The sequence below is a fragment of the Aotus nancymaae genome, unplaced genomic scaffold (assembly GCF_030222135.1).
Source record: "Aotus nancymaae isolate 86718 unplaced genomic scaffold, 86718_ANA_hifiasm-v0.15.2.pri h1tg000036l, whole genome shotgun sequence".
Lineage (NCBI taxonomy): Eukaryota > Metazoa > Chordata > Mammalia > Primates > Aotidae > Aotus > Aotus nancymaae.
In genome coordinates this window covers 70,367,632-70,395,576 of record NW_026988450.1, presented here as the reverse complement: position 1 = coordinate 70,395,576, position 27,945 = coordinate 70,367,632, and the positions used below count along the sequence as shown (strand labels likewise).

The following is a 27,945-nucleotide window of genomic DNA, read 5'->3' as shown; positions in this document are numbered from 1 at the left end:
CCACCTTGGTGGAAAACAAGAAGGCTCAGCTGGTGTTGATTGCACACGACGTGGATCCCATCGAGCTGGTTGTCTTCTTGCCTGCCCTGTGTCGTAAAATGGGGGTCCCTTACTGCATTATCAAGGGGAAGGCAAGACTGGGACGTCTAGTCCACAGGAAGACCTGCACCACTGTCGCCTTCACACAGGGTAACTCAGAAGGCAAAGGCGCTTTGGCTAAGCTGGTGGAAGCTATCAGGACCAATTACAACAGCGGATACGATGAGATGCACCATCACTGGAGAGGCAATGTGCTGGGTCCCAAGTCCGTGGCTCGCATCGCCAAGCTTGAAAAGGCAAAGGCTAAAGAACTTGCCACTAAACTGGGTTAAATGTACACTGCTGAGTTTTCTGTACATAAAAATAATTTAAACAATACCAATTTTTATTCAGAAAAAAAAGTATGTTCTTTTTTCACAATGGAATTAGATTTGTAATCAATAACAAAAAGATATCTGAAAAATACATAAATGTGGGAAACTAAATAGCACATTTCTAAATGACAATTCATGGGCCAAAAAAGAGATCAAAAGAGAAAATTTTTAAATTCAGTATTTTGAACTGAATGAAGATGAAAATACCAAATGTCAAGATTTGTGGGACACTACTAAAGCAGAATTAGAGATGTGGAGTGCCTCTAATAACCATATGAGTAAGGAAAACTTTCTCAAATCAGGAACAGCGTCCATCCTCAGAAACTAGAATGAAGAGCGAATAAAAGATCAAGGAAGCCTTAAAGGAAATAATAAAGATCATAGTGGATCTTGATGAAATAGAAAATAGAAAAACAATAGGAAATGATAGAAAAATAATTTTAAAAATAATAGAAACCAGGCCGGGCACGGTGGCTCACACCTGTAATCCTAGCACTTAGGGAGGCTGAGGCAGGTGGATCACCCGAGGTCAGGAGTTTGAGACCATCCTGACCAACATGGTGAAACCCCATCTTTACTAAAAATACAAAAATTAGCCAGGCATGGTGGCACAGGCCTGTAATCCCAGCCACTCTGGAGACTGAGGTAAGAGAATTGCTTGAACCTGGGAAACGGAGGTTGCAGTGAGCAGAGATTATGCCATTGCACTCCAGCCAGGGCAACAAGAAGGAAACTCCGTCTCAATAATGATGATAATCATTGTAGAAACCCAAACTTTGTTCTTTCAGATTGTCAATAAAATTAACATACCTCTAACCAGACTAATAGCATATAAGAAAGAAGACACAAATTAACAGTGTTACAATGAAAGATGTGATGTCAATATAGATCCATGTATATAATGGAATACTATGTACAACTTTATGCAAGTAAATTCAACCATTTACATTAAATGGGAAAAAATCCCTACAAGACAATAAATTCTAAGGTTCATGAAAGAAGACATAGATAACCTAAATTTCATTATACTTTTTAACAGAATTACAGTGAAAAACCTTCCCACAAAGAAGACTCCAGGCCCTGAACCTTTGTGAATTATACCAAGTATTTAAGAAAGAAATAATACAATTCTGCAAAAATTCTTCCAGAAATTTAAAGAAGAAACAGATCCCAAATTATGTGGTAGGGTCATCACTCTTGTGATATCAAAACAAGAGTAAGGAATTAGAAGAAAAATGTACCTATACTACAGAAATAGCCTTCATCACTATAGATTCAAAAATTCTTAACAAGACTTTGCTAACTTGAATCAAACCATACGTAAAAAGGATAATACATCAAGATTAAAAATAATTTAATCCCAGGAATGTAGGATTGGCATAATATTTTAGTATTTGAACATCATCAATTTAATTAACCATATTAACAGATTACAAAAAGTGATCATCTCAATTGACGCAGAGAAAAATTGTCAAAATCCAACATCCATTCCGGACAAAAGAAGTCTCAGCAACCAAGAAATAGAAGACATTTATCTTTCCCTTTTCTTTTTTTGTTTTTTGTTGTTGTTTTGTTTTTGTTTTTTTGAGACAGTCTCACTCTGTCGCCCAGGCTGGAGTGCAGTGGTGCTATCTCGGCTCATTGCTGTAACCTCTGCCTCCCAGGCTCAAGCAATTCTCATGCCTCAGACTCCCAAGTAGCTGGGATTACAAGTACATGTCACTACACCTGGCTAATTTTTTTGTATTTTTAATAGAGACAGGGTTTCACCATGTTGGCCAGGCTGGTCTCGAACTCCTGACCTCGGGTGATCCATTTGCCTCAGCCTCCCAAAGCACTGAGATTACAGGCTTAAGACACCGTGCCCAGCCTAAAAGACATTTCTTATTCTAACTAAATGCATCTACAGAAATTATGCACTTAATCTCACCTAATGGTGAAAAAATAAATGCTTTCCCCTGGAAGTCAGGAGCAAGACAAGGATATTCAGTCTTATCATGTCTCGTCAACATTGTAGTTCAGTTACAAAAAGATAGTAACTGATATGTCTGCATATACAGAGTATGTACTGAAAGCTTGAGTCCTTTTCCTCCATGAAGATCCCCAGAATGCTTGGATCTGTGTGTAGGACCTTCGGTCATCTTTGGAAAAAGGGAGAGCCTGATCACTGTTAATCACTTTTTTTCCCTTAAAGTAGCCAAGATTCAGGTAGAGGAGGAGGAAGGAATCAGGGTGCACAGAGGATGAGTGGCACCATACTAGTGAGCAAAGCATGTTTCCTTTCTCGTTTCCAGCAGCAGGGCAGATGCACACCATTTAGTATTTCAAAGATACTTTATCTATTCTCTTCTGTTTATAAAAAATTAAGTAAATCAAAGGCAAATGCTTTCAGGAAAAAGAGCCAGTGTTTATTAAATTTAGACTATACTACAGGTATTAGTAAATAGACATATTCATACAATTTTCAAACTTATTAAATCACATCTACCCTGTGACCCATCTTTGCCTTTCATATCCTAGCCCAAATGTCACAGACATCATAAATGGCATAGCTAGAATTTGAACCCAGGTCCATTTGACTCCAACTCCCTTACCTGTTTTTATATACAACCATCTCACTGTAGAGGTCAAGGTGCTTGATCAGCTCTCTCCAGCTAAAACTTTAAATATGTGTAACTACTACTTCTAACGTAACTGTATTAAAGCAGTTTGAAGTTAAATGAAGTAGATGATGTATGTCAAATCACATATGTGTGGGGTTTCCAATATCCTTCTTTCATTTTTAGTCTGAAACAGAATCCTTGAAATATAGTATTTTCATATTCCTTGGCTATTACAGTAGTATAATTTCTGTAAATACCCTTGGTCTGTGCTCTGCCTTTAATAGCTTAGGAATATGATATAGAAGATATAAATTATAGATTGAACATAATAATATTATAGAGTACCTCAGGTGGCCTGGTGGATCAAACACGAGATTAAGTGTCAAGAAACCTGAGTCGAACATCTCTTGAAATCTGATGCTTACTCTCCTCTGTTTTGTTTCTTTTTCTTTTCTTAATTGCATAAGCCTTCTCCCCTGACAACATCGTTAGCTACCATCTTGGCTGTTTCCTTTGCTCCATCCCTTAGCACATCTGTCAGTAAAAACACAGTGAGTTCACTCTCTTGTTTCACCATGAGAAATTTTTCATTTCATTTCTCCAGAACATTTGTCATTCAGATAGTCATTGCTAATCAGAACAAATAAGAAAGCAACATGATTATGCCAGGCATTTTAAAAGATACTAAATTCGCTAAATAAATGTTAGTTTTGTTTCAATTTCTATTGCTTTGAAAAACTCATAATCTCTTCTGTCATTCCATTGTGAGCTAAAGAAGAACACAAAGGGTGAGATAATTGCCTTTAGCACTGACTTCCTTTAGGCTTCAGATTTTCCAGTTGTAGGAAGATATATTGATGTTTTTGGGCAACACAGAAATCAGTTGTTTCATAGACTGGAATTGGAATTTCAGCTAATAGACTTGAAAGGCATGCAATGGACTTAAGAGTGTATTAATAGTACACAAGCGCCATATATAATTTATCTCTTGTAGAACTTACAACCATCCTCTTAGTTTCTATTATCTGAATTTAACAAGTAAAGGAAAAGGGAATCAGAGATGGAAAGAAAATTCCCCAAGTGAATAAATGACAATGCTGAAGTTTCGGTTCAAATCTCTCTGACCCCCAGAGTCTTTTATTAGTACCATGGCATTGGGCATGTTGCTCTGAGCCTCAAATTTCTCAACTATAAAAGGAAAGTGAGTGATGGTCACTCATTTAATATTTAAATATTTATTGAGCCATTATATGTTCGACACATGCTAGAGATACAATAGTAAGCTAAACACAGAAATAATGTTCAACCTAATAGAGTGACAGATATCAAAGTAATCATACTGAAAAAAATGACTAATTAGAAATTGATTTCAAGTACCTTGGAAAATAGAAATATGATTCTCTGATTGTACATAAGGAACGTTGTGGGGAGCAGGTGATCAGAGAATACTTCTCTGAAAAAAATGTCCTTTGGGCTCACAACAGAAGGATAAGATGAAATTAACTAGACAAAGGTGGAAAGAGTGGGCAGGGTTCTGTTGGGAAGTCCTAACATAGACAATGGTGGGAACAGATGCTGCTGGTCAGGAGAAACATGGTTCTTTGTGAAGACCTGCATGATCAGTAGAGCTGGGAGCAGGTTGGGGGGCAAGATTCCCATGACAAACTCTTCCTAACTGATGCGGCTGTTCTGTGGTTTAATGCCTAAGAGGCAAGGCCAGCCAATGGAGAGTGCTTTGTAAATTAGAAAGCGAGATGTTAGTGTGAATGTTTGTGGGAGTTCTGCTGGTTTCTTATTTAAAAGATTATAACATCTCTATTCTTAAAGTCTTAGCATAGAGAGGAATCTTTTCATGGCGTGAAATTGGGGTTTACAATAGCCTCTGTATCAACATTAACAGAGCTGAAGAAAATTCTCATTGGAACTTAGTTTAACTCCTGGGGTGAGTATGTGCTTCAAAGCATCAAATATGCAGCTCTTGGCTGTTTCTAAAGAAACTGCCCTCCGACTGACAGTATGCATCCATGGTTGAATTAATCATATATTTTTTGGGTTTTCAATGTGTGCTCCTTGGCTAATGAGGGGAGAGTCAGAGAAACCCAGGCTGCCTTATAGTCCAGAGAACAGAGGAGACTTTCTTCCCTAGGAGAGGAGGGTAATGGAGAGGGAAGCAAGCCTGGAAGCTGGTGTTGGTAACCTGAAAAGTCCTGCAGCAAAACAAAACAAATCCCTGCCTGAGATTTTTTCCAATCTGCCTTCTATGTTTGCTTTCTATTTAGGACTGGACCATGCCCTCCTACCAGAGCAGGCGATAGGAATGGCAGCCCATTTCCCTCTTTATCAAAACTATTTTCTTTCACTCAGGACACCTGAGAACAATGGCCTGCTGAATACAGGTTCCAAAGAGGTATGGGAGAGTTATTAGGACCCTGGGTTTGACTGCCTCGGTAGTTTAAGAGTCCTGCCATGTACTACTTAAAATGTTGACTGTTGCTTATAAAGATTATTATCTCCTGGTAAACTTGGTCCTCGGTCACAGAAGGGCAGCGTGGGGCCTGCAAGTGTGCGTCAGCAAGGGACAATGGCACTGGCTTTGCAACCACAGTTCACTTGTTACCAAATAAGCCATGTGTTAAACACTCAGAGTCTCAGTGTTATTCACACCTAATAGTACCGAATATTAAATGCATTTTATAAAGAGCTCTTCCAAACAGGCTTTGTGTGGGCAAGAAGGTTATTTCTCACTTGGGTGCAAGTGGGCCGAATCCGAGAAAGGACAGCCAAAGGGGGTAAGGTGGGAATTGGCTTTATAGGTTGGGGTAGTTTTTTGGAGGGCAGGGGTGTTGCAGAGTAAGATCAGTTATAGTGGTGGGGGGTAGGGGCAAGGAGTATACATGACCACAAGTTCAGTTACAATGGTGGGTGGGGGTAAGGCAGAAGAGCAGTTAAGATTGCAGGATGGGTGAGAGGTATTCATATTATCATAAAAACAGTTAAGATGGCAGGGTTGGGTGAGGGGCTTGTCCGGGGAAGCTCTGCTGGGTGATCAGGGACAATGGCGAATGCAGGCAGTGGGTGGGAGATGATCAGCCGGGGCAAGCAGGACTTCAGACTTTCAGGCTCCAGGCTTGCATATGGAGACCTGACACTCAGGATCCAGATCTGTCATATGCTTAACTAGAAAATTCCTTTCTAAACATACTAATAAATTCCTTATTTAGATTGTTTAACATTAGGTTTAAATAAAACATTCTACTTAAATAAGAACTATAATAATTATTATATTTAAAAAACACTAAAGTTCATATATTGTTGTTGCTATCAGAGATAACCTGGTTTCTGAGGATGAGGTTTGGAGGAGCAAAAACAAAAGCAGACTAGGGTGAAAGTCAAAAGATGGTCTCTAGAACTCTACCACTCGTAAACTGCTCCATCTCTGGTCCTTGGCCTCTCTGAGAATGCGTTTCCATATTGGAGGAATATTCTTCTATCATAAGGATGACATAAAGATGAGAACCCAGGCATGTTTCTGTAGCATTGGACACTGAGGGTTTTAAGGTGAAAGACGTAAACCTATTTAAGGGGAGTACAGCCATGCTAAGTATACATCCCATGTGCCACTACTCCTTCTTATGCTTCTTACAGGCTTCGTGAGTTGTTTACAGTCCTCTTACCCTAGAAACTTTCTCATAGTGTAACCGATTCCAGTTTTTAGAGTTGGCAGGAGCAGTGAGCCCTTTGGTCCAGCGTCACTGCAGCAATGGTCATGAATAGATCTCTATGCCTCTTCACTGGATTTGACATCCAATGGATGCCCAGTTTCTGCTACATGAATGTACATATCAAGAAAGGGCAACTTCCCCTATCAATCTTACCCTCGGTGTTCTCAGTGGCTTTCTGCATCTAGTACCCAGTGTCTGACCATTCTAGGGCTCTTCAAATTGGGAGGTAGGCAAATGACGTCAAGGAAGAGCTGCAGGGTTATTGAAGACAAGCTCTTTACTCCTTGGGGGAAAACTGCCCTCTCTTTTCATTTCTGAGTTTCCTCGATGAGAATTTATAGAGCCTACTCTGTGCCAGCCACTCTGTTGGACCCTGCAACTTTAGTGACAATGAGAAACCATTTTTGCCTTAGTTCAATGGAGGAAACATACATGAAAATAAATGCCAAGCACAATAAAGCTATAATAGAAGAATGGACAAAGCTCCAGGGGAATCCAGGGGAAAATGATCAGTTCTGCCTTGGAGCACCATAAAATGTCTTTAAAAGGAGGGACATTTGAGCTGCATCTTAAAGGATAAGTGGAGCACAGAAGGCTGAGGAGGTGAAAACAAGCTTTTCAAGGAAAGGAAGAAGAGAAGAGCCAAACGCACTGCAGTTTGAAATGCATCAAGCCAAACAGGCCAGCTCAAGTGGTGTGAATCCAGATTATGAAGAAATTTGAAAGCACAAATAATATCCCTGACTTGTTTATTAACACCATTCCCAGTTTGTGTGATTTCTAAGTTAACTAAGTGTCTACAAGCCAAGGAGCTATTGGTTCCTGCCACTAAATGGGGCAGTTCATTAACACAGGAAATATTTTATAACGTCCCAGAAGGAAAAAGAAGAAAAGGAAGGAAGAAAAGCAGAAAAGGAGATAGGAATAAGTCATGGCTGAAAGAAAAGAAGGAAGAAGAGAAAATAAATAGAGAAATAAAAAGTAAGAAATCATTTGGGTCCACTGCCAACAAGAGTTAGGAAAGCTGATTTCTTAAGATAAACTGAAGTAAAACAAAATATGCTCCATATGTTGAAACTGTATACTTAGTTTGAGATAAACAAAAACATGTTTGGTGAATAGCTTCCATAATTAAAAAGAAATTAAAAGAAAGAAAGACAAACCATCTGGGGATAGATACATATTTAAACACACACACACACACACACACACACACACACACACACACACACACACACACACTGATTCCAAAACTTGAAGTTTTTCTTGACTTAAGTAAACTCCCTTATTGCAAAAGTGCATTGCAACAGGCTTTGCCGAAGCACCCCAAGCTCCAGTTCCATGTAGAAGCTCTACAGGGTTATTCAGTGTTGCTCAAAAACAAAAAGACCTTTCTAAATCCTGTCCTTTGCTCCTGCTTTCTTCTCTGCTGTGAATGCACCTTCTCCCTTTTTTATCCTCTGAAGGATGCCTACTTGCCTACTCACTGCTCAGTGCCCAACTAAAAGGTTACCTGTTCCCAGAGGGGTATGCCTGGAGCCCTAGGGTAGCTAATAATGACTTCTTCATCTGTGAACTTCGTGCATGTGTATCAGTTTTCTAGAGATGCTGGAAAAATGTGCCACAGACTGGGCGGACTCAAACAAGACAGGTTTGTTGTTTCACAGTTCCGAAGGCTTAAAGACCAACATCAGGGTGTCTCTCAACAGGGTTGGTTCTTTCTGAGACTCTGAAGAAGAATCTGTTCCATGTTTCCCTCTGAGCTTCTGGTGATGCCCAGCAATCCTTGGTGCTCCTTGGATCATAAATGTTTCACGCTATTCTCTGCCTCCACCTTCATATGATCTTCTCCCTGTGTCTCTGTCTTCACATGGCCACGTTCTTACAAGGATAACAGTCATGTTGGATTAGGGGAACATTCTACTCTAATGTAACCTTATCTTAATTTAATGAATCACATCAACAATGACCCTATTCCACATAAGTTTGTATTCTGTTGTGCATGGGGTTAGAACCTCAACTTATCTTTTGGGGGGACACAATTTAATCCATAACAACATACTCTAATGTAGCTCTTGCTTCATTGAAGGAGTCAGATGTATGTGTGTCTGTATTCCTTGTTCCCAAAGAAGTTAGTGAGAAACTCCATCTCAATGACTATAAATACATATATATTTAACCTTATGTTTCCAAGGCTGAGCACAAACATTTCTGTAAGCTCCTAGGTAATGTTTTCAAAACTGAATTAAATATGACACAGAGAAATTATGGACAGAGAGTTTCCAATTTAGGATAAAAGAAGTCTAAGAGGCAGTTAAGTCGGCTCCTGAGAGGAAACACTGGGCACGTGGTGACCCTCATGTCACTATACTTCCCAGATGTCCCTAGCATGGGCAATATGGCAGAAAAGTACTCTTGCCTAGAATAACCTAATGGGATGGGCGTCTGAGAAGAGTAGACCCATGTTGAATTTAGTTCTGTGTAGATAGCTATGTTGTATTGATATTGTCACTTCTCCTCTGGGGCCTTAATTTAGCCTTAAAAGATGAAAATTAGACAAGAAGGAGTAATTTTAAGCCTTAAAGAAGCATAATAACTCTCTTTTCAAATGAAATCTTGTGAAAAGTTTTAATCTATATAACAGATCTATGTGAAGTTGCAAGAGATCAGGTGAAGAAATTGAGCCTGGAATTCCATGGGCTCTGTCACCCTTAAGGAGTCTCCACAGGAAGTTCTAAAGAAATCTGGAAACAAAGACTGAGAACCACTTGGTCAGGTGAAAGTCTGTGTTGGATATGCTGTCACAGACATAGAAGGTCATGAAGGAAGGACTGAGAATGTGGAAGACCCTGTGCAAATTTCAGCTGATGATATGCAAAGTGAGGGCTTTTTCCTGCCCAAGATAATAATGTCTAAAACAACTTGATTGCTCTGCCCCTTTGCACTTTTTGCTCCAGCATTTGGGAATTGATTATATTTCCCAGGACACACCATTTCGCTGTTGGCTTCTGCTCTCTGGAGCATGTTCATCCTTCTTTCTGACATACCCATCCTGTCTTGAATCCCTACTCTTCTTTTCTAGTGTAACTTAGACTTAACTTTCTCCAGGGAACCCTCTTTGAACTCACAGGTCCAATTAACCTTATCCTGCCCCAAGTGCCTTTGGGCGCCCTCTGTGCCTCAGTCGTACTACCACACTGACTTGTAAGCTATTTCTTCAATTGCTGCCTATTTTCAAATAATAAGTTCTGTAGAACATTCTTATTTGTGTCTTTATTCCCTAGTACTTAGCACTGTGATTGGCACATAATAGGTATCAATCAATGTTTTCTGAATGAGTTAATTTATATATGAAAGAGTTTATTTTAAACTTTTCTAAAGTTTTCAGATAATTTTAGAAAAGTATCGAGATGTGAGTAGGCATAATTTGAATGAAATGGAATGCTATAGTTAAATCTCTAGTGACTTTACTTTCCTGATTCAACAAAGTATGAAGAGGAAACATAGAAAGTGGACATAAAAGAAAAAAAAAAAACCTATTTTAGAAATTAGCCCAAGAACCAAATGTTTTATTTTAATGGTATATTTCTTCTCTCACACCACAACTAATATACATTTCAGATCACACATATGCACAGTGTTTGTTTGTATTTACTATAATTCCCTATGCAACTCCAGATGCTTGGACTATTTAGGCGTCTAATATATGTTTGATGAATTAAGGAATAAGTAATAGAATCCTTGAATAAGATGAGCTATGATTCCAACATCCATTAGCAAGCTGTTAACAGTTTATATCTGTCTAGTTTGAAATGTAGGTCCATCCACTTGGAGAGGGAAATGGAAAAAATGTGATATGAATACTTGATCTGTCTAGTGATTTTGAATCAGTACTTAAAATGTAATCACCTGTCAGACATTTGCTACACTGAGATGGAATGCTGAGTTCTGGCTCCAGGTCTGCCCCTCATTGCTATGTGAGATTAACTTTCTGGCTGATAAAATTGAGCTTGGTCCCACCTGTCTTAATATACTCTCACTTTGGGGAACACAGGCCAAATTTTCTTTAAGTCTGATATAACCTAGTATGATTCTGACATGATTATATGTGAGGCTGCATTGTAATATATGTACATCCTAGGCAGGTTTGTAATTTGGAATCTTTGGCAGGCAGGAATCATCTGAGTCTTAATTTAAAAAAATAATCTGTGTCTTTGATTAATTTCCAGGAAGATGAGCTGGAGAAAATTCATCCTCTGTGACCTAAAATAATGAACCTTCACACTTATATACAACTCTGTCAACGAAAGGTTGCAATTATGTGGAGACTTCCTGCTTAGAAGAGAGTTCACTAAGCATTATTTGAAAGTAGAACATGCATTGTGGTGTAGGAATAATAAGGAGTTCCCCACTCACTATCTCATGTAGTTTATCAAATATTTCTTCTTAACTACATATTATACTCCCCTGAAAATTCTGGCAAATTAAGCTCCTTCTGCCTCCTTTCATTCCTCGCTCACTTCATTTTTATTTCCCTGATCATTGTCAAGGTGACTTACCATGTCTGATCATGCATTGATACAGCACCTGAAAACTCAAGTGTTCTCCCATCTGCATTACCCTGATAGATCCTCAGAGCAGCTCTTAGAAGAACAGACCAAATTGATTTCTGCTCACATTTCAGATAATGAAATGGAGACTCAGAACTTAGAAAAGGATAATGAAAATGGATGGAACTGTATCTTTAACCAAAACACTTTAACCAGTGTTTGATGTCTAGTTCAAGGTTAATTAATTGTAACACAGTGGTCTAATGTTCTTATGCATTCTTTTTTATTATTATTTGCAGATAGTGCAGACAGTGTTGATGTTATAACGGTAACCCAAACATAATCTCTTTCCTTATTGAGCTTATAATAGGAGTGAAGCAATTGCAGTATTTACTGGCTTATACAGAAAAGCAAAGAACCAAACACACACAACTATTCATTGCATTCCTACTGTGTGCAAGTCATTACCCTGAGCCTTTTGGCAAAAAGTGAGCCAGGAAGCCCCCCATACTTGCAGAAGTCTGTGAAAAATTAAGCAGCTTAGAAACTTCAGCCTCCATTTAGAATATGCCATATACCTGGCATTGGGATGGAGGAAATGCTGAAGCTTTTTCCTTGATACTTAAGAAAACATTCATATTCAGTCATTTAATCAATTATCAGACCATCTCAGTGAAAACATACTACTTCAAAAGACCATATTATCATTTAGTAGAACTTCTCATCAGAACCTGCTTTTCCTCCTGTCTTTTGTTTGCCAAATTCTTTTTGCATTAATTTCTAATGGATGGTAGTTATTCTCTTGGAAATGCAACGTCTAGATGGGGAGAAAAAAACACCATTCCTAGAGCTTTTCTTTATATTTTTATGTTTTCTTTTGGCAGTTTTTACAGTTTTATTTAAACACAAAACATGCACATGAGCTATCTTCTCATTTTCTTCACTGTGCAGGCTGGCACTGGGGTTAGTGACTCTGATGGCCAGTGGGGCAGCTCTTTCCACAATGGTTTTGCAGTTCTTGGAGGAAACATTGTGAACGATTTCAGCCCAGTAAGATTTGTTGCACATCAGCAGCATTTCCAGCTCCTTCATGTTGTGAACCAGGAACTTCTGGAAGCCACTGGGCAGCATGTGCTTTGTTTTCTTGTTGTTCCCATAACAAATGTTGGGCATCAGGATCTGGCCCTTGAACTTTCTACGAACCCTGTTGTCAATACCTCTGGGTTTTCACCAGTTACGCTTAATTTTGACATATCGGTCTGACTGGTGCCGGATGAACTCCTTGGTCCTCTTTTTGACGATCTTGGGCTTCCCAAGGGGTCTGAGGGTGGCCATGATGCTGAGGAGGAGATGGCTGCCACCTCAGTAGGCAGTGCCGAGGAAGAGAAGGCTATATTTTTATATTTGTTTTTTTAGAGTAGTTTTAGGCTCACAGCAAAATTGATAGAAAGTACAGAGTTCCAATAATACCTCATGCCTTCAAAATCCACAGCCTCCCCCACCATCAACACCCTGTATTAGAGTGGCGTATGCATTACAATGAAGCTACACATTATTTTCACCAAAGTCTGTAGTTTACACTAGGGCTCACTCTTGCTGTTGTACATTCTACAAGTTTTGACAAATGTGTAATGACATGTAACCATCATGATATCACACAGAACAGTTTTACTGTTCTAAAAATCCTCTTTGCTCCAGATTCCTTCTTTCTACCAATCTCAAAAACCACTGGTTTTTTTTTCAGTTTCCATCATTTTTCTTTTCCCAGATCACCATATAGCTGGAATGACACAACATGTAGCCTTTTCAGATTGGCCATTTCACTTAGTAATATACACTTACGTTTCATTCATGTCCTGTTATGGCTTCATAGCACTTTTTTTGGACACTAAATAATATTGTATTATCTAGATGTACCACAGTTTATCCATTTATCTACTGAAAAATATCTCATTTGCTTCTAAGTTTTGGCAGTAATGAATACAGCTGCTATAAACATTTGTCTGAAGATGTTTGCGTGGACACAACTTTTCAGTTCATTTGGATAAATACAAAGGAATGCAGTTGCTGTACTGCTCAGTAAGATTTGTTTAGTCTTGTAAGAAACTGCTAACCCATCTTCCAAAGTTGATGTACAGTTTTGTATTTCTACCAGCAATGAATGAGAGTTCCGGTTGTTCCACATCCTTGCCAGAATTTTGTGTCACCAGTGTTTGGAATTTTCACTGTTCTAATAGGTATGCAGTGGGATACCATTGTTTTAATTTTCAATTCCTTAATGGTATATGATGTTGAACAGTTTTTCATATACTTATTTTCAATCTATGTATCTTCTTTGTTGAAGTGTCTGTTCAGATATTTCACCCATTTTTAACTGGGGTTTTCATTTTTTTATTGTTGAGCTTAAGACTTGTTTGTACAGTTTTAGTAATAGTCCTTTATCAGATATCTTTTGCAAATATTTTCTCTCAGTCTGTGGCTTGTCTTCTCATTCTCTTGATATTTTTAATTTTTAAATACTTTTTGTATGTGAAGAAGAAACATGTTTATTTCAGTAATTTTATATATTATAAATAATTAGAAAAATAAATTGATGCCTAAAAATTTCTCCTTAGTAACTAGCTTTGTATCTGGTTTATGACTATGGAATAAGCCTTGCAGAAAGCTAGAAAAGTCTCCTAGCAAGTCAGAAATATAGACAAGCTAAGAAATCTCAGAATAAAAAAGGTTATTTCTACAGTTAAAGGTAGATTAGGTTAAACTTGGAGATGTTAACTGGATTATTATCAGTTCTTGACATCTACAGGCAGGCTGATAAACATAATTAAATATTTCTGGCACATAAAAGCCAAACTTTAACCACAGGGGATATTAAAAAATTTTCAAAGATTTCTTTTCCAATCTTAGTATAATTTAGGGTGATTCTATTTACCACACACAAAAAAGTTCTTCATGTATGAATCAGCAGCAACTATTGTGTTCCTATAAATCAAACAAGCCAAATAAAAGAAAGCACCAGATGAATCATACTGATTCCGAAAATTGTTAAATAATTGATGTTGTTAAATCCTTGCTTTAGGGACAAACCTTGAACACAAACACAACTAATACTTGTGCTGTCATTAGGAGTCAGGGTGCATCTCACAGGCTATGTCACAGAGAGAGAGAGAGAGAGAGAGAGAGAGAGAGAGAGAGATTTCTGTCTGAGACAGACCTAATCAAACCAAAACAAACAAAACAAACACACAGAAAGTATTATTTTGTCAATCACTAGTCTCCAAAATAAATACAACCTCGAGCCTTTTCCCGTAAATTTTTATCTCCCTAATGAGAACAACTTTATTCTTGCAGACAATTATATGAAAAGAACTGCTATTTGTATCCACAAGGAAAGAAATCTATAATGTGTGTAATTCTTATAAGCCTTTTTTTGGTGAATTTCATTTCTATTTAAAGTGCCTATCATGGGGTCCCAAATCATTTATTCATTTGACACATGTTTACTAAGTAGTTTTTCTGTATCTAGGTGCTAGAGTCAATCTGAGAACAAAATACAGTGATCAAAACATAAAGCAGTCTAAGTATATAAAGATGCAGAAGAGTGGAAGCATTGAAAATCAGGTGGTTAGGGAACATTTGTCTGATGAAGTGAAATCTGAGCACAGAGATGAATAAAATGAGAAAGACAAGCAGAGATCTGGAGGAGATTTCTAGTAAAGTAAAGCGGACTTCCAAATCCTAAGGAAGGAATGCAAGGATCAGGATGGAAGCTGGTATGGCCAGACTACAAAGAATAACAGATGAAAGGTGCATGAGGTGAGGCCGGAGAAGCAGGTCAGGGCCAGATGGCACAGAGCTCTGCAGGTCATGGCCAAGATTTGACATTTCCTTCAACTATAATGGGAAATTGTCAGTCTTCAACAAATATTTATAATTTATTTAAGCAATAACATTTTAGGAAATAAAAAATATCTTAGGTTAATAAGTATTTGCAGTGTTTCAGGGTTTCTTAACCTTTGCACCACGGCATTTTGACCCAGTTTTGTTGTTATTATTGTTGTTGTTGTTATGGGGGACTATCCTACATATTGTAAGATGTTTAGCAACATCTCTGGCCTCTGTGCACTCAATGCCAATAGCATACCCCATTCAGTTGTGGCCATGAAGAATGTCTCAGACAACGACAAAAGTTCAATTCCTCCAGTTGAGAACTATTGATCTAATCCAATTCATTTTATAGATTTGGTAAATGTGCTTAGTGAGATTCAATTACTTAGTTATGGTCAACAAAGTTGGTTTTAGCCTTGGAGTTGATTCACATATATTTATAGATAATATATAGTATAATATAGGGAATATATATTATTTGTAATATATGCTTTATGTACTTTATATATATCTTTATATACACCTAAAATACTTTAGTGTTTTCAATTATTTTTTGAGGTAGTTACCATTATTCCCATTTACAGGTAAAGAACCTGATACTCAGAAACGTAATGCAATTTGATGTCAAATTGTGGCTCAAACTCAGACCTCTAAATCTCATCTATTTCAGTAAAAAAATGTCACCTTGGGATGCACTAGAAATGTTAACTTGAACTGACCATGAACCAGAAACTTCCTTGAGTACAAAGCTATTCAATACCAGTTCAAGAAATATCAGGGACTCTTGATGTTCCAACCTCAATTTCACTATAAAGGGGAAACAAGAATTTGAAAGTTAAAGTGAATTCTCTTTTTGATGTTATAAAATCTAAAAATAATATAAAGTACTTTATTCTTTGATTAAGCCACAAAGATGAGCTGCTGTATTTTAAGCAAGGTTGTTTCAAAGGAGACTGTCAAAAACCCCATTGAAAGAAAACTCAGTCTCTGGGTCTTCTATTAAGGAGGAGCTTGTTCTACTTGGTTTTTAATTCATCAGCTATTTTATGACTTTGACACCCACCAGGTCTATGAATGGGTCCAGTAGGAGGGCATCAAATCAAAATAGTATGTGAGCTGGGGATTTAGAGTTTATGGGACTTATTTTCTTCATTTCCTCCTGAAAGAAACCAACGTGTTTAAGGAGCAGAGGGAAGCATCTCTGAATCTCTGTTTACAGTGCTGAATCCTGTTGAAGGCATTTCTAAGTCATGTAGACAGCCAACATGAGGAGGGAGGGGGCGAATGAGTAGGAGAATAGCATTAAGGTAGTCAGAGGGAAGGTTGGCGGAAACTTTTGGGACTCCACCTCAAATTTACTTCTATATTCAGAAATCTGCTTACTGCAAACACTTGCAACTCTGACCAAAGGCTTCTTTTCACTGCTACAAAATACTTGACCCATGCACAAAACAAGCCAGAAGTGGCAGAACTAGTGCTTTTATCCAATGATGAGGGGGTAATTAGTTGATAAATGCCCGATTTCCTCAGCCCTTGGAATCCATGAAGTCTTCCAGAATGTATATTCCATAGAGTCTTCAAAAATGTCCTAAGAAGATTGAGCTCCAGTTGCCCACAGTGATAAATGGCTACACAATTTATCTTTCTGTAGCTTCTTTCTCTTCCCTACCTACTCCCTTATTCCCTTAAATGTGTTTCCTAGTATTATACAGCCAGTAAACTACAAGTATTTTCATCTTTGCCTCAGGCTCTTTTTCTAGTGGAATCCAAATTAAGATAGAAAGTTACGCTTCTCATCTCTGCCAAGCTAAAAGCCATAACTTAAGGCTTAACTTACATCACTTTTCAAAGCAAGTCTAGGGATTTTACCCTTTGTGTCTCTGCAATCTCTATTTCTTTTACCTTGATTTTCCTTCCCCATTTTTATACAAATAGAGGCATCATCTTTTAGAATCAAAGCCAATTATTGTCAACTCTGTAAAACTTTCTCTGCCCCTTCCCAGGCTGTATTACTGCTTCCCTCTTTTCCTCTGGTTGCTAAGCCCAACTAGTTCAAAAGAGAATGCACGAACACGTGCATACGAACAAACCAAAGTAGTGAGTAGATCATGAAAAGAGATTAATGGCATATTTCCAGAAAGTTGTTCTTCTATTGAGTGTCACTCCAGGACAACACTTATTCGTCCTACATACAGAAACAGAGGAAAATTAATAACCTATTTTAGTCTGTATCCCTCTCTTTCTCCTCTATTTTGCGTTTCCTGCATATTTTCTTAATCAAATTATTACTCCTGGCACTATTCACATTTCCAATACTGTCTGGACTAAACTTCAAGGGTGATTTAAGAATTCTTCCTGACGGACAACACATCACAAAGATAAAATCAAATGTATATGTACAAGCACAAATAAAAAATGAAGAAAAATAAGGTCAATGAGTAATGCCGAGGATCAACACAAATACTCATAGGTTTTTTTTTTTGTGGTAGTTTATATTTAGGATGAACTGAAAGAAGTGAACAGATTCAGGATTAGGGCTTTGTTTTTACTTCCTTGTTGCAAGACTTTATAAATTAGTTGAAAAAATAAGTATATATCTTCCTAAAACCTTATATAGGGGCAAAGTATCATACTAGTGTTATTAAAGAGTCAATAAGCATTATTTACATAAATAGATTTGTATTTAGTAGTACCAGTAGCAGTAAAATTAACTCCTGTGAAGACAGTTGTCTTCTTAGGAATTTTAATACCATAAAATACCATAAACAGCAGATCCTGTTGCTGTGAATATCTTGATATGTTTAACTAATTTGCTGAATAGGACATAAGAAAAAGATAAGTTGTTCTGCAAGATAGAAAAAGTTGTCTTTGAAGTCAATAGGAAAGTATAGGAGGGGATTGAGGAGCGAAAAGAGGAAAGAAAATACAGAGGAATCATGGAAGGTTCTGCACTGACCCTGCCCGAACAGGGGGATGGCTTAGAGAGGAGTCCCAGTGGCTAAAAATGGCTCAAAAGAACAGAAATATCTGGTCTAATATTTTCTATTATTTGATATAATCCACTCCCTATAATTTCCAGTTGATTTTGCACATTATTTTTCTTTTGAAATTTATGAAGCTCCAATTGTAATTTTTGGAAGGATTTGGGCTGAATGAGGACAGTAAACAAAGAAGCCAGATCCTTGAAGAAAAGAATATTGACTTCCTTCAGACATGTTAATGAAAGTTTCAGGAGGCTGCATGAAGGTGTCAGTTGATACCAGGGCTCCAACCTATTTATACATGAAAGTTCAATTTACACTAAGTATATACAAATAAAAGTAGTATCTATATATTTATGTACTCTATTACATAATTTTTACACTGTATTAAAATTCATGATTTATGTGTCTGTTTTCTCCACTAGAAAGTGTTTTTCTTGATGGAAGAAACTATTATTAATATTTGTATTCCCAAGGCCTACAGATGATTCTGGAAGGCGGAATACATGCATTAAAATATTATTGAGAGAATAATTACTTCATTTTTCAGTAAGTATCATATGACAGGCACTTTATTAGTCAATCAACAACTATGAATAAGAACTAATGTGTATTAATATATACTAAGTGCTTACCATGTTTCAGGAGCTATCCTAAACACTTTATAAATATAATCACTTTTAATCCTTACCTTAATCATCTATGCTAAATCTCCATTTTAGAGATAAGGAAACAAACGGATAATAAGATTAACTTTCTCAGGGTAAAACTTACATGTAAACCAATAAATACATATGTCACATAGTGAAAAGTTGTTATGGAAAAAAGTAACCAATGAAAAAAGGTTAGAGATGTCAAAGATTAAAAAAACCATTTTAAATCAGGTTGATCAGAGAGTGCTTTGTTCATAAATGACGTTTGATCATTGACATACAATAAATGTGGAAGGAGTCTGGGGGAGGTATTGAGTATCAAGGTCTTGAGACATATTTGCAGACCAATAAGGAGACCAGAACAAAGTGAGAAGTTGGGTGGGAAGGGATGAAAAGGGATGTCGGAGATGAGAATTGAAATGTAAGAGGGTTAAACTATGTGGGATCTTGATTGTTATTATAAAGACTTTAAATTTTGCCTTCTCTGTGATAATAAGTCATTGAATGGAGTTAATCTGAAAAGTAACATGATCTGTCTTGCTTTCAAGAAATTGACTCTGCTACCATGCTGGAGATGTTAGAGCCATTCAGGTGAAATAGTTGAGTGGCTTGAGCCATGGTGGTAGCAGTAGAGGTGACAAGAGCTGGTTGAATTTTGGTCGTATATTGAAGGTAGAGCTATGTGTTAGGCCATTCTTGCATTACTATAAAGAAATATCTGAGACAGGGTAATTTACCAGAAAGGAGGTTTAATTGGCTTATAATTCTGCAGACTTTACAGGAAGCATAATGCTGGCATCTACTCAGCTTCTAGGGTGGCCTGAAGAAGCTTACAATCATAGCAGAAGATGAAGGGAGAGCAGGCAGGCACATCATATGGTGAAAGCAGGGGCAAATGTGAGAGAGAGAGAAAGAAAGAGAGAGTGGGAAAAAGAAGCCGTACACTTTTAACTGACCAGATCTCTCGATAACTCACCATAATGAAGATATCACCAAGCCATGAAGGATCTGCCATGACCCAAACACCTCCCACCAGGCTCCACCTTATCAGTAGGGATTACAATTCAACATGAGATTTAGGTGGGGACAAATATACAAACTATATCAAGTTGTCAGAATAAACTAATGGATTAGATGTGAATTTTGAATATACACATAAACACACACACACACACACACACACACACACACACAAAATCAAGTGTTGGCCTGAGCAACATATGGCACTGAGTTTTCAAATACAGAGATACAGAGTTGGGGGAGTCACAGTGGCCAGTTGTCCTGGCACTTGAGGAGGCGAGGCTATGCATGCCAGGCCAGCCTGGGCAACATAAAAATCTCTCATCCATCAAATACAGAGATGGAGACAGCCTATTTGATACTGGGGGATGAGGAAATCTCTCATGGACATGCTGATTTTAAGATTTCTATTATATTATGTTGGGTAGCCAGCTTGATAGATGAGTCTAGGCTCAGCAAATAGGTTGAGGCTTCTGATGTAAATTTGGAGTCCTCAACATAGAAATAGCAGTAATAACCATGCTATAGAGTGTGGTCACCAAGGAAGTGAGTGCAGATCGAAAAGAAATTCAAGGGTTGAGTCCTAGAAAAATTCAACGACTAAATACACCGAGGAACCAGCAAAAACAAATAAACAAAAAGTGAAGTGATCCATGTAGACAACAATGTAGGAGAAAACCAATAAGAAAGTGTTTCTGTAACCAAAGAAAGCACTTAAGGAAGCTTACTTTCTCTCTACAAGACTGCAGGCCCTATGTGGATAGTCACCTCTGTACCTTCCACAGTACTCTGTACAGTGCCTGGCACACAATGCCTACTCAAAATGATTGCCGATTTGATTTATTGTTATACAACATTTTCTGATTAACTCTAAGTAGGATATTTACTAAAGTCCTTTGGTAGCTTACCCTCCTATATGAGAGTTTGAAGTTTGCACTTTCTGAAATGCACAGCCATAATTCTCCCCAATTTCCCCAAAATTCACTATTATTGGCAGGTGAAATTAAGGCATTACCATACTGTCATTGCCCTGGCTAGACTAAGTACTGACAAATCTTCTAAACAAAGCTCTCAGATGTAAGACTAGCATTTATGATACATAATTATGTATCATAAATAAGATACGTGAATAAGAATTATGATACATAATTCTTATAACCTGGAACTATAAATAAGCAACAGCTGAAGCAGCATTTTGCAGATCAGGCCAGAGGATGGAACATGGCTTTTCCATGGTGGCTTATGTATGACTAAAAGGTAGAGTGGGTGGATGGGTGGAAGTGGTATCCACTCAACAATCTGGATTATGACTCACACGGACCTGAGGTTACCAGGCTGACAGACTTCATATGGTGCATCCTCTGTTATAAGTGGCCAGATGTAAGTGCTAAGTATAAATTCACAGTTTCTTGAGTGGGCCAACAAATGATCCAGTACAACACTGAATGTGGCCTCTATATTTGCTTCTGTTATGATTGCACACACAAGTAGAACATCTTTCAAATTGCACAGGGAAGGTAAATTTAACTGAGATGGAGAACAGGATCAAGTAGTTATTCTTTGGAGAGAAAATGATTCACACTGGCAGCAGGTGGAAGAGGATGCCTTGGAGAAGCAGGGAGCAAAATCCACATACGCTTAGATACATGTGGGGCAAGAGGTGGAGGGGCTTTCCCTTCTGTGTTCCCAGGGACATGGTGAACACAAGCTGTTCCACTTGGGCTGTTGATATGTCCTCTCCATTCACTAGAGTGAACTGTGAGAATGCTAAAACAAAGTCACCAGCAGGCCAACCAGCACTCACTTATGGTGGTGGGTGCATCGCATTCTAATGGCTGCTTCAACTTAGTTCTTCTCTGGGCTACCAAAGAGTGAGCCTGGAAAGGACAGAGTGAAGAGAAGAAAGTGACTAGCTTTATTTTCCAGTAGCATTGAATTATCCTTCCTATTGAAGAAACAGGTGTTCCCCATACTGAAAAAATCTTGTATATGAGCATCTAAACATTCAGAAAACTTGAGAATAATTTGTCTTACAAAATGATTCATAGCAGGTTCTCATTAAGTAATTGGGAGAAAATAGCCAAACAAGTTTATTGGCCACTCATAAGACAAGGGGCATTTCCTAAGCCTTTCCAAAATACAAAAAAAAGGCAACTCAATATTCAACTTAATAGTAATAAACTAGACTTTCTAGAATGGGGTTTTTCTTAGCATGGACTTTTTCTGGAGAATAACAAATGGTTTGTGAAGGAGAAAACCTGCAAAAAGGATCAGCAGAGCCCAGTTTTAGTGATTCTAATTTTAAACACTCATTCATAATAGTATTACTAAGATTTCTTTCTCTTCCTGTTCTCATGACTAATTTATCCATTAGAGAAATTGTCAGTCTAAGGATTTAAAATCCTATTTCTCCATTTCTGAAAGAGTATTTCTGAATTGTTTCTCTGCTATGATATCTATGATGGATATTGGCCACATGTGATTAATTGTCTTTCTAATTCTAACATGCTAACGCAAATAGGGAGATCTCTGACTCCCTCCCCATTAGAGAAATAACCTGGAATCAAGTCTCACTGAGCCTGACCACCCCATTGATTCTAATAGGAAATTGTATTTGAAGCAAACTGCTCTTATTTTGGAGCACAGAGCATTGTGACCGAAAATGTGGATCCACATTCACTCCCTCTGGAATTCTTCACCTGAGTATGGGATAGTCACTCCCTCATCTTTAAAACAGTTGCTCAAATGTTGCTATAACACTGAGGTTCTTTCTCATTACACTACTTAAAACAGCAACTTTCTCTAGTATACCCCATCTTTCAGACTTACTCTTTTCACCTTTCAGTATACTACGCACTTACTTAATTATTGTGTCTCTTTTTCTTCATTCCCACTAAAAGGTAAGTTCCATAAGGTTAGAGACTCTTGTCTGTTTTTAACATTGTACTTCCCTGGTATCAGAAGAGTAGATATAGCACAGAATAGGCACTCAACACATGTGGAAGATAAATGAATGAAAAATGCCATTATAATTCCATTATTTCCAATTTTATACTTGGAAAAGGTAAGAATAGTGAGGCTTGGCAAGTAAAAGTAATTTGTCAGAGGTCCCATGGCTGGTAAAAGGCAGAGCAGTACTGAAACCCTAGTCCATCTGACCCCAAGCACAGGCCTTAGTCATTTACACTCTTGTTTTACAAGCACTTTTCTGACTATAATCCTACTGCTTGCTGGATGGTCATCTTGTTTGTTGTTTGTTTTTAAAATCAATTCTTTGGACTTTGGTTCCATAGCTCTTTCCTATCAGTGACCTAATTGACAAAGCCATCTATGTGCTAGGTTCATATATTGTTAAGAACTGTTGGTTTCTGTTGGTTGTTTTAATGTGAAGTTCACAAAGTGCAAAACAAACTAGCCAAGTATACTTTGCATTATTTTGGAAACCTTGCATAATCCATTGGGAAAGTAAATACAAATGTTCTGGTTATTTTACATGGGGTTTCAATAACTATTTGATGACTAAAGTGTCCATAGGGCATTTTCAAAAATAAGCAATGGGAAGTTGAGCTGAGTTAAGAGAGAAACAGTTGAAGCTCCTCCCCCACAGCCCTCAATCACAACAAGCTGTGTAATAAATCTTATATAAATAATTTTTTAAATGGTAATTTATTTTATAAATCTTATACAAATCAATATAATTTTAAAATAAAAATTCTCAAGGTTTTAAGTTTATGGAACAAACCACACAATTCCATCTATCCATGTAGGGGGATTATTATGCTGGGAGAACAATTATTGAACTAGCCCCAATCTGCATTGACAAAGTGCCAACTGCTTAAGGGTAAAGAGTTTCTTTCTCCACCATTATTGCCTCCCTGCAGTCAGTGATCCCACCTCTCACATGTATCTGAAACCATAAGATCCATCTTCTATCCAGGGCAACAACAACAAAAACAGTGAAGACCAAGAAATTTTGACATAGGGATCTTTTTGTTTGTTTCCTTTCAAAGGATGAAAGTTGACATAGACATCTTTTTGTATGTTTCATTTCAAAAGATGATGTACACTTTCAGACTGATGTTCTTGTCCCTGGTAATATAGCTCTAAATTAGTAGTAGCTTTTAGTATCGGAAAGTCTGTTTATCAGGTTGAAAATTACAATTAAAAATTTTTCAATTGAAATCAGAGTATATAAACATACTAACGGTAATACATTACAACTTATCAAGTTGAAAGTCTTTGGTGGATGTGTAGCGTGTACATATGTGGTTTGATTTTGAAAAGTTCGGGATCTTAATTTATAAGTAGCTTAATAACTTGCTGTTGCCATCTATAGCTCATAGAGTAGAAGGAGAAGAAGTTGAAATGTAAAACAGACATGTGTTTGAATCCCAGCTCTTTCATTCCTGAACTTTAAATGGAGATCAGTAATTGTTACTTTATTGTTGTAACTGTTAGTGAATAACTATAGATAAATGACTTCTTTCCCAAAGTGTAAAACATAAAGCTGTGAAGTATGTTTTAAAACACAAGAGTTGAAATGTAGAGTTTCAAGATGTAGAATGATATGAAATGTTTTGTTTTTTTTTCTGAAAAGGAAAAACTATTTAAATACGCTGTTTCTGCAAAGCCTATTAGAGACAAGGCTCTATTATTGATGAGGAAATATGCTATGTATGTGGTTTATATATATATACAGCTTGTATTGAAAATCTGTGGTACTGCTAAATAATCGTATCATGGATATATTTCCTAGTACATTTTGATTATTATATCATGTACTATCTTCATAAAATATTTTATATTTTTACCATTTTGCATTTATGTTTGTTAGTACTGACGTTTATGGAAAATACATTACTTATAAGTAAAATGGTCACAGTCTTCCAGACTGAAAAGAGGAAGAGAGAAGTCATTGGCCTTTTCAAGCCACAAGTTAAAATGATGATTTCAATCTTTGGTAATAGAGAGTAGCAATAACTAAGTGTTGCTATAGTCTGGGTAATTTTAATCTAAAAGTTTGCCTCGACTAAGAAAACATAGTCTCCAGACTTGTAATAAAAGTTAAGATTTCTAATATTTTTGTCCATGTTAGACCCAGAAATGTATCAGTAAATTAGGCCAAATAGAAGTCAATCAAAGTATATGCATGTATTGATTTGTTGATGAACTCAGATACCTAAATTTACTACTTAGAAGTATGATCATAATTTAATTTCAGTTCAATGACCATTGACTACAAAAGGCCTGGGCCACGTGATTATGATAGACTTCTAAAGTTAGTAGTACCCTCGGAGTTTATAGAATTGTAGCAGAGATGTTCCAACAACAAAAAAATCTGAATAACCTAATAAATTGATAGTTATTTCTATAGAATAGAAATAAAAGAAGTAAAAGAAGGTTAATTGGAACATGGTACAGAAAACGTGGTTCATGATTTACCCTCAAAAAATTAGGAACAATTTTCTGGAGTAGTTATATGTGTGTGTGTGTGTGTGTGTGTGTGTGTATTTTTTTTAAGGCAGAGTCTTGCTCTGTCGCTCAGGCTGGAGTGTGATCTGGGATCACTGCAACCTCTACCTCCCGGGTTCAAGCCATTCTCTGCCTCAGCCTCTCAAGTAGCTGAGATTACAGGTGCCCACCACCATGCCCAGCTAATTTTTTTGTATTTTTAGTAGAGACAGGATTTCACCATCTTGGCCAGGTTGGTCTTGAACTCCCAAAGTGCTGGGATTACAGGCATGAGCCACTGTGCTCGGCCTAGTTAGATATGTCTTAAAGCTTATTTTATTTCATATATACAGTCATGTATCACATAATGACATTTCAGTCAATCCCAAACTACATATATGATGGTGGTTCTGTAAGATTATAACATCATATTTTACTGCAGCTCTTCTATAATTAGATATGCTTAAGTACACCAATACATATCATTGTGTTAAAATTGCCTATAGTTTTCAGTACAGTCACATGCTGTACAGGTTTCCTGCTCAGAAACAGGCTATATCGTATAGCGTACATATGTGGTAAGTTATACATACATATACCTACACATACATACACATATATGCACATACTCACATATATATGTGTGTGTGTGTATATATATAATGTTCATAATGTCATCCTCTGTGGAAAGGCAAAGGGCAGATTAACATTATTCCCCAAGTGTTAAAAATGATGGTAACATCCATATCTTCTTCATCTGCTCTCTGTTAAACTGCTACTGAGCATTCACTAAGTAGAATAAAAACGATCAGATTACTACCTGAAGTTGCAGGTAGCCTTGAAGACTAAGAGTGGAGCTAATGTCATGTATATGATGCTTAGTTAACACCTTGGTCGCAGTCTTGTGAGAGCCTGAGAAGAGAACCCATCTAAACTGTGCCCAGATATTTGATCCAAGGGAACTGTGAGACAATAAGTGTGTGCTGTTTTAAGCCAGACTAAATATGTGGTAATTTGTTACTATCAGAAAACTAATATACACACATATGCAGGAATTGAACAAGTCTAGTCTAGGATATATGTCCAACGTAATTACATATAAGGTTCAATAGCATGCAAAAATAATCAGAGGTTATAAGTCAGAATGGTGGTTGCCCTTGGTGACCAAGGGTAGGGACCAGTAGAAGGCCAAAGAAGGCTTCTATGATTGTGATAATATCCTATTTCTTGATCTGGATTCTGGTAATATAGATGATGTTTATTGTCTGAAAATTAATGAAGGTATTCACTTGTAATTTGTGTATTTTCTGTATATACATTATACTCCAAGAAAATTTACATTTAAAATTTATAGCTCAAAAAAAAAAAAAAAAGATTCTGTCCTTTTGAAACCTAATTAAGAATGGAAGAGGAAACACTAAAATCTGACAAGACTATTTTCTTAATTGAGCTTCTTTCCAACTCCAGGACCAGTAAGTTACTGTGAGCTGTCTATTACTTTACTGTGAATAACCTTTACAGTTAAATGTCACAAATCGACAAAGTGTAGGCAACTTGAAAACCCAATCCAGTTGTTTTGGCCTTATCTTATATTTGGATCCTTTCACCTTTCCAAAGTCACTTATCAGGAGATTGGCAAAGAGCCCTGTCATCTCAAATTCCCAGTGTTTACTTATAAACATAGGAAGTTCAAATTTCTTAGAATTAAGCCTAATGCAGAACCTGTCTTCCGTGGAATGAATTCTGCAAGTTTGCAAAGAACCTACATGAAAAATACCTGAAAGAACATGTACACTGATGAATATCTTACTGATTCAGATCCCACTAAGTTAGAACCCGGAGTCATTCAGACATTATGTGTAAAATCTATCTTTTTATCTCCCTGTGAAGAAAAATCTGTTAAACAATTTAATATCATGCAGGTAAGAATTCTAGAGAGAAATTTAAGGGATTTAATAGTTCAAGAACTGACCAACTGTTTTAAGCCCTCTTCTGGGACCTGTGTTGTTAATTGGCACAGTGTGATTTCAGGATACTTGTCCTCACATACTAGGTGGCTACTCTCTGCAAGTAATCTGAACACCTTTGCAAAACAAAACATGCAAATACTTATTGTTCCATATCTATACTCCAAGTGACCTGTATATTCATCAAGTCTTAGCCAAAACCCCATAAATGGAAGACTGAGAGGTCTATGGGTAGGGCGGTTGCTGGAGAAGATCTTTCCCGCAACTATATGAGCCTGAAAATAAAACTCCTCATTTTGCTGAACTTTGCTGAACTGTCTGAACTTCCGTGGTTAATATTGAAGTTTACCTAGCAAAAACTTTCTGTGAAAGAGAAACAGAGATTTAAATGCTAAAAGCTACTTGTGCACTTCCATATGTGTTATTTTATTTATAATTGTCCAAAAAACCCATGAGGTATGTTTAAGTATTTCCACTAAATACATTAATAAATTCAGGCTCAAGAAAGTTAAGTAAATAACCCAAGGGTGAATAGTAAGTAGTGAAATCCATCTGTAAATCTCCTCAATGTAATGGAGACTTTTACATTCCATTACATTGCATTAAAGAGACTATCACTCACCTATCAAGGGCTGTAAGGAGAGGGCTCTTCATACAGGAATCGGTATAATGTTCAGCACATTTTCATTTTATGATA

General features: G+C 37.2%; 1 pseudogene; it reads right to left on the bottom strand.

Annotated features, from left to right (window-relative positions):
- Nucleotides 1-12,068: 12,068 nt before the first annotated feature.
- LOC105726849 (large ribosomal subunit protein eL32-like) lies at nt 12,069-12,984 on the bottom strand (annotated as a pseudogene).
- Nucleotides 12,985-27,945: the final 14,961 nt, after the last annotated feature.